The 6,370-nt window shown below is 37.0% G+C and overlaps 1 protein-coding gene across 3 annotated transcripts in view; it reads right to left on the bottom strand.

Annotated features, from left to right (window-relative positions):
- corn (cornetto) overlaps window positions 1-6,060 on the bottom strand; it is a 321,107-nt gene extending 315,047 nt beyond the window's left edge. For 2 of the 3 annotated variants that reach the window (XM_069815995.1, XM_069815992.1), the window contains exon 1: window positions 5,846-6,060. The gene's annotated coding sequence lies outside the window, so the exon portion shown is untranslated. The remainder of the gene's footprint in view (window positions 1-5,845) is intronic. The other variant, XM_069815994.1, reaches the window with a different exon arrangement.
- Between the last annotated feature and the right edge of the window lie 310 nt (window positions 6,061-6,370).

The following is a 6,370-nucleotide window of genomic DNA, read 5'->3' on the forward strand; positions in this document are numbered from 1 at the left end:
AGGAAAGAAAGAAAGAGAGAAAGGAAAAAAAGAAAAGAGAGAAAGCAAGAAGAAAGGAAAGAAAGCAAGCAAGAAAAGAAAGAAAGGAAAGAAAGAAAGAGAAAGCAAGAAAGAAAGAAAGGAAAGAGAGAAAGGAAAGAAAGGAAAGAGAGAAAGGAAAGAAAGAAAGAAAAGAAAGAAAGAAAGAGAAAAAGGAAAGAAAGAAAGAAAGTGAAAGAAAGAAAGAAAGAAAGGAAAGAAAGAGAAAGAAAGAAAGAAAGGAAAGAAAGGAAAGAGAGAAAGGAAAGAAATGAAAGAGAGAAAGGAGAGAAAGAAAGAGAGAAAGGAAAGAAAGAAAGGAGAGAAAGAAAGAGAGAAAGCAAGAAGAAAGGAAAGAAAGAAAGGAAAGAAAGAAAGAGAAAGCAAGAAAGAAAGGAAAGAAAGGAAATGAAAGAGAGAAAGGAAAGAAAGAAAGAAAAGAGAGAAAGAAAGAGAGAAAGCAAGGAGAAAGGAAAGAAAGCAAGAAAGAAAAGAAAGAAAGGAAAGAAAGGAAAAAGAGAAAGAAAGAGAGAAAGAAAGAAAGAAAGAAAGAAAAGAGAGAAAGCAAGAAAGAAAGGAAAGAGAAAGAAAGGAAAGAAAGAGAGAAAGCAGGAAAGAAAGCAAGAAAGAAAGGAAAGAAAGAAAGAAAAGAAAGAAAGAGAGAAAGCAAGGAGAAAGGAAAGAAAGCAAGAAAGAAAAGAAAGAAAGGAAAGAAAGAAAGGAAAAAGAGAAAGAAAGAGAGAAAGCAAGAAAGAAAGGAAAGAAAGAAAGAAAAGAGAGAAAGCAAGAAAGAAAAGAAAGAAAGAGAGAAAGCAAGAAAGAAAGAAAAGAAAGAAAGAAAAGAGAGAAAGAAAGAAAGGAAAGAGAGATATAAATAAATAAAAAGAAGTGATGGCGTAGGCTACTGGTTCAATAGAGAACATGACGCTTTCATCTGCCTCTCTCAATCTCTTACATTTTTATCTTTCATCTACATTAAAGGTTGCATGACACAGAGAAAGAAAAAATGAAAGAGAAAAACTATAAATGGGAGAACTAAAGAGGTAAACGAGAAAGAAAAGCTAGGGTGGGGCGGTGGGAACTGGAGTTAGAAAGAAGAATGAATGGATGTGTGGGATGAAACAGGGAGGGCTGGCTGCATGGACAGATGATGGATGATGAAAGGATAGAAAGAGAAAGAAAGGACACCGCGGAACTTACAATATAATGCTCTCTTTATTTTAACGAATGTATCGGCACTGAAACACACACAATTAACCGAGAGACTAGGGCTTCCACATCCAGGTTCACTTACTGCACAAGATTGGGTTATATGCACGCGTAATCTGCGCGAAGGCGAACTCGCACTGGTTTAACCTCCCACGCCTTGGGAAGTGCGTTCGACTGTAGCGATATGGATTAGGACCGGCGTAAGATGAACGAGTAGGGGAGCGACGGAGGTAGAAGCTTCTATGTCTATGAATTACTGCTCAGATACTCGCTGCAAAATCCTACAAAAACGCACACAACTCTACTGTTCTCCAACCAGGAGATAAACCATGAAAGAAATGTGCTTACTATTGCGTCATCTATTGGAGCGAAGTAGATAGATAATATTATCGTTATAACATCAGTTTAAAAATAATGCGCTCTCCTGCATTTGTTATTTCCTGTATGGAGGGATTAAAAGTCCAGGAGATTAACCGTGATCTAATTTTGTAACTAGTATAAAAATGTGTATATCAGTGTTATGGTTTGTGCTTTGAGAGACAGCCAATAGAGATACGAGTACCCACGTGTGTGAACTTATGACATCTTATGACATCAACATTCATTCACAGCATTACCCCGCTTCGTTTCATTCCCTGGAGACTTTCTCGTGGTTGGAGTACAGAACCATTCGTCAGTCATTTCGAATTACTAATGTCACGTCAATGAAATGTGTTTACACGTTTTCCAGATGTATTTCAGAATGCATAATTTATATATAAGATAACTTACTTACAAATAGCTTTTAAGAAACCCGCAGGTTCATTTAATCCAGTCTCTAGCATCATATCCCACCTCTCTCAAATCCATTTTAATATTATCCTCCCATCTACGTCTCGGCATTCCCAAAGGTCTTTTTCCCTCCGACCTCCCAACTAACACTCTATATGCATTTCTGGATTCGCCCTTATGTGCTACATGCCCTGCCCATCTCAAACGTCTGGATTTAATGTTCCTAATTATGTCAGGTGAGGAATACAATGCGTGCAGTTCTGCGTTATGTAACTTTCTCTATTCTCCTATAACTTCATCCCTCTTAGCCCCAAATATTTTCCTAAGAACCTTATTCTCAAACACCCTTAATCTCTCTTCCTCTCCCAAAGTGAGAGTCCAAGTTTCACAACCATACAGAACAACCGATAATACAACTGTTTTATAAATTCTAACTTTCAGATTTTTTGACAGAAAACTAGATGACACAAGCTTCTCAACCAAATAATAACAGGCATTTCCCATATTTATTCTGCGTTTAATTTTCTCCCGAATGTCATTTATACTTGTTACTGTTGCTCCAAGATATTTGAATATTTCCACCTCTTCGAGGATAAATCTCCTATTTTTATGTTTCCATTTCGTACAATATTCTGGTCACGAGACATAATCATATACTTTGTCTCTTCGGGATTTACTTCCAAACCTATCGCTTTACTTCCTTTTAGTAAAATTTCCATGTTTTCCCTAATTGTTTGTGGATTTTCTCCTAGCATATTCAAATCAAATGTATTTCAGAAAGTATTATTCGTATATCAGTTCAGTCATTTGTATTTTAGAGAACGTCAATTGTATGTCAGATATTAATAATTTGTTTACTTAGGTCTACAAATGAATTTTAGAGAATCCGGAGGTTCATTTAGACGACATTAAGATGTGTATATGGATCATATGAGAAGACAAAGAAGATGGCAGAAAATAGTAGGAAGGATTGGCGAAAGCTGGGTTTGCAGTGAAAGACCTGCTCGAGGGCAGAACATTATGAATGAATAAGGTTCATTGCCGCCTTCACATAAGCCCGCCATTGGTCCCTATCCTGAGCAAGATTAATTCAGTCCCTAGCATCATATCACACCTCCCTCAAATCCATTTTAATATTATCCTCCCATTTACGTCTCGGCCTCTTCAAAGGTCTTTTTCCCTCTGACCTCCGGATTCGGCCATACGTACTACATGCTCTGCTCATCTCAAATTTCTTTAATCTATGCCACAATTTGGTATTTCCTTAATCTTATGTAACAGTCTACGTTGACCAATAGCAATCAGAATTTATATACAGGGCTATTCAAAAAGAAGGAGCAGATTTCAAATATTTATTTCTTCCAAACTACAAAAGATAGAAACACAATTCAAACGTTCCTGGACAAACGAAAGTTTAAATTTTGAACAGTCCGGGTAGAAGTTCCAATCACGGCCGCATTGGCGCTGTTGCTTGTCATGCGCGGCCGCATTGGCGCTGTTGATTTCAGTGTTAAGGCCAATGTGAGGCATAGGGGGGATAAAAACACGGTATTTTAGGTAACCCCATAGTTAAAAATCACCAAGAGTGAGGTCTGGACACCTGGGAGGCCACCGGCGATGAAGTTTATCTTCTCCTCCTCTTCCAATCCAACGTCCTGGAATGGTGTCATTGTTGTGGTCGTCAGGATGCAATGCTTGCAATAACTGAATTTTCGATGCCACTGGTAAATCTGCTTATGACGAGGCGGTTGTTTATTAAATTGACGGCGAAAAGCACGTTGAACTTCAATAATGGACTCTAGTTTTGCTAATTGCAGCACACAAAATGCTTTTTCCTGTTGTGTCGCCATTTTACTACAATCAACAGCGCCAATGCGGCCGTGATTGGAACTTCTACCAGGACTGTTCAAAATTTAAACTTTCGTCTGTCCAGGAACGTTGGAATTGTTTTTCTATCTTTTGTAGTTTGGAAGAAATAAATATTTTAAATCTGCTCCTTCTTTTTGAATAGCCCTGTATAATGAATGAAAAGACGTAGTGAGTTGTGTTTTCTTCGCTCAAACACATAAGTTATACAGAGAAAAGACTCTTGACAAATGATTACACTAGTAAGGTAAATCCGCTACACATAACCAATGTTGCTTTACGCAGTCCTGCTATGATTGATCTGACCACGAACTACTGTCTTTCACTGCGTGAGAATTAGAGCGAGCAAGATGTATTTAATCCTTTTCCAAAGCTTCAGTCCTGATGTGATTAGATATGAATTACTCCCACTGAGTTATTCCACAAGAGATGTTTTGTACATAGAAGTCGTATGACTAAACAGATGAAGTACAGTTCTTGTTGTGCGCGATTTTTTCGCTTGCATCCAAGTCGTTAGGCATGAAGCCACACAGGAATGAATGACTTCATTTCCCAATCGTATGACCAACGTTTTAACTTTCAACGCAATGGATAAATAACCAGCTGAAACTATGAGCGAATATAGTAAAGAATAATAATTTTTAGCGTCACTTTAAGAAAGAGACTTTTGTATATAATTTAATTAATATTCTTTGTGATACTCTGTCTTTTTCCATGCACACTTTTAATTAATTTTTCAGGCGCAATCATGTCAATATCTAGGGAAATTAAAAATCAAGTACAATGTAAATAAAAGGGAAATCATACAGTATTACATTAAAATATCAAGCTATATGCGAAAGAATGAACTTATTTCTTATTTATGTAAGAGATAAACTTAGCTAGTTCTCTCAAACCACGGATCCACGATGATAAACGCCCATCTAGGTCAAAATATATCACGATTAAACTCGCGAAATTTTTGTTTGTAGCACTAATGTATTGGAAATTAATGTTTTTCAAGACAAGTTTTCATTTTTTACGAAATTTTAAGTGTCCATTTATGCACAAATGTTTTTTTATTTAACATTCAAACAGCCACTGGTATAGCTCAGTCGGCTAAGGCGCATGCCTGCCGATCCAGAATTGCGCTCGGGCATGGGTTCGAATCCTGCTTGGGTTGATTACCTGGTTGGGTTTTCTCCTAAGTTTTCTCCCAACCGTAAGGCAAATGTAAGGTAATCTATAGCAAATACTCGGCCTAATCTCGCTATCACCAATCTCATCGATGCTAAGTAACCTAGTAGTTGATACTGCGTCGTTAAATAACTAACTAAAATAAATATAAAAACTATTTCAATATATCATTTTGAATCTAATATTAGTCTGATTTTTTTTTAATATAAAGCCAAACAAATTTCTCTACACAGCAGGTAAGTGCCGATAGAAAACTGTAAGTAATGTTAAAATATACAAAGAATCTTAATATTCACTTGATATTACAGACCTCTAGTTTTTGTAGAGATAACTTATACAGGAATATATTTTGCAAGATATGAGGTGCCGAGACGAGAATCTAAAAGCTATATTTTTAAATGTCACATAACATCGAATTTATGTTTCTTATGTGAAATAACACCGAAATTAAGCAAATTTTATACACAAATTTAAGATTTTTATTTTCCGTAAAATAGTATCAATATCTTGTGTACGTATCTATGAACGAAGCCTTTGTATTTAACGCACTGAATAAATAGACTGAAGCAAGTATCCATGAACATAGTAAGGAATCATTTTTAAACATCACTTAGATTAAAGATTTATCGAGTTTTTCCCAGTAATTTTTGTGTTACTATCTTTTTCTTTGCAAACCTTTCATTAATCTTTACTAAGCATGGTTACACACCCTACAAATAGTCCTGTCAACATCTAAAATGAAAATCAAGAATAATGCAAATAAAACATGTGAATGAACATGCAATAATACACTAAAATATCCTACCTTAAACAATCAGAAGACGAGCTTGTCCGTATCTTCTGCAGCTCGTAAACAAAGCATACACCCTATCTTCCCTCCACTTCTTGTGTGTGTACAGAATTCGGGGTTGGGGAAAAAAAACGAGCGGTCGATATCTGGAGCAGCTGGCTGGGGCTTCTGTCTACCAGAAGTTGGTTCACACACGCACAAGTTTCACCACCACCACTCAGAAGCTTCTTCAGTGTTATGTCTAAACCTACAGACCGCCTGCCGGCGTCATGCAGTTTCAAAATACAACAGCCATGAAACACTGTCCGCGAACGAAACAACAGACACTGCTCGCTTCACCATCCTTCCAGACTTCAACTGATTGCCGCTGGAATACGAGGGGGAAACGAACGACCAGTCTGGCCACTACACGCACGCCAAAGTACGCTAGCGGAGAAATGTAGCGATCGTTACATCAAAACGTGCCTCTGTAACTTTACCTCCCACATCATTGAGGATTATCAGATACTTATATCAAGAATAATTAAAGAAGGTAACATT

Source organism: Periplaneta americana, chromosome 17 (assembly GCF_040183065.1).
Source record: "Periplaneta americana isolate PAMFEO1 chromosome 17, P.americana_PAMFEO1_priV1, whole genome shotgun sequence".
Lineage (NCBI taxonomy): Eukaryota > Metazoa > Arthropoda > Insecta > Blattodea > Blattidae > Periplaneta > Periplaneta americana.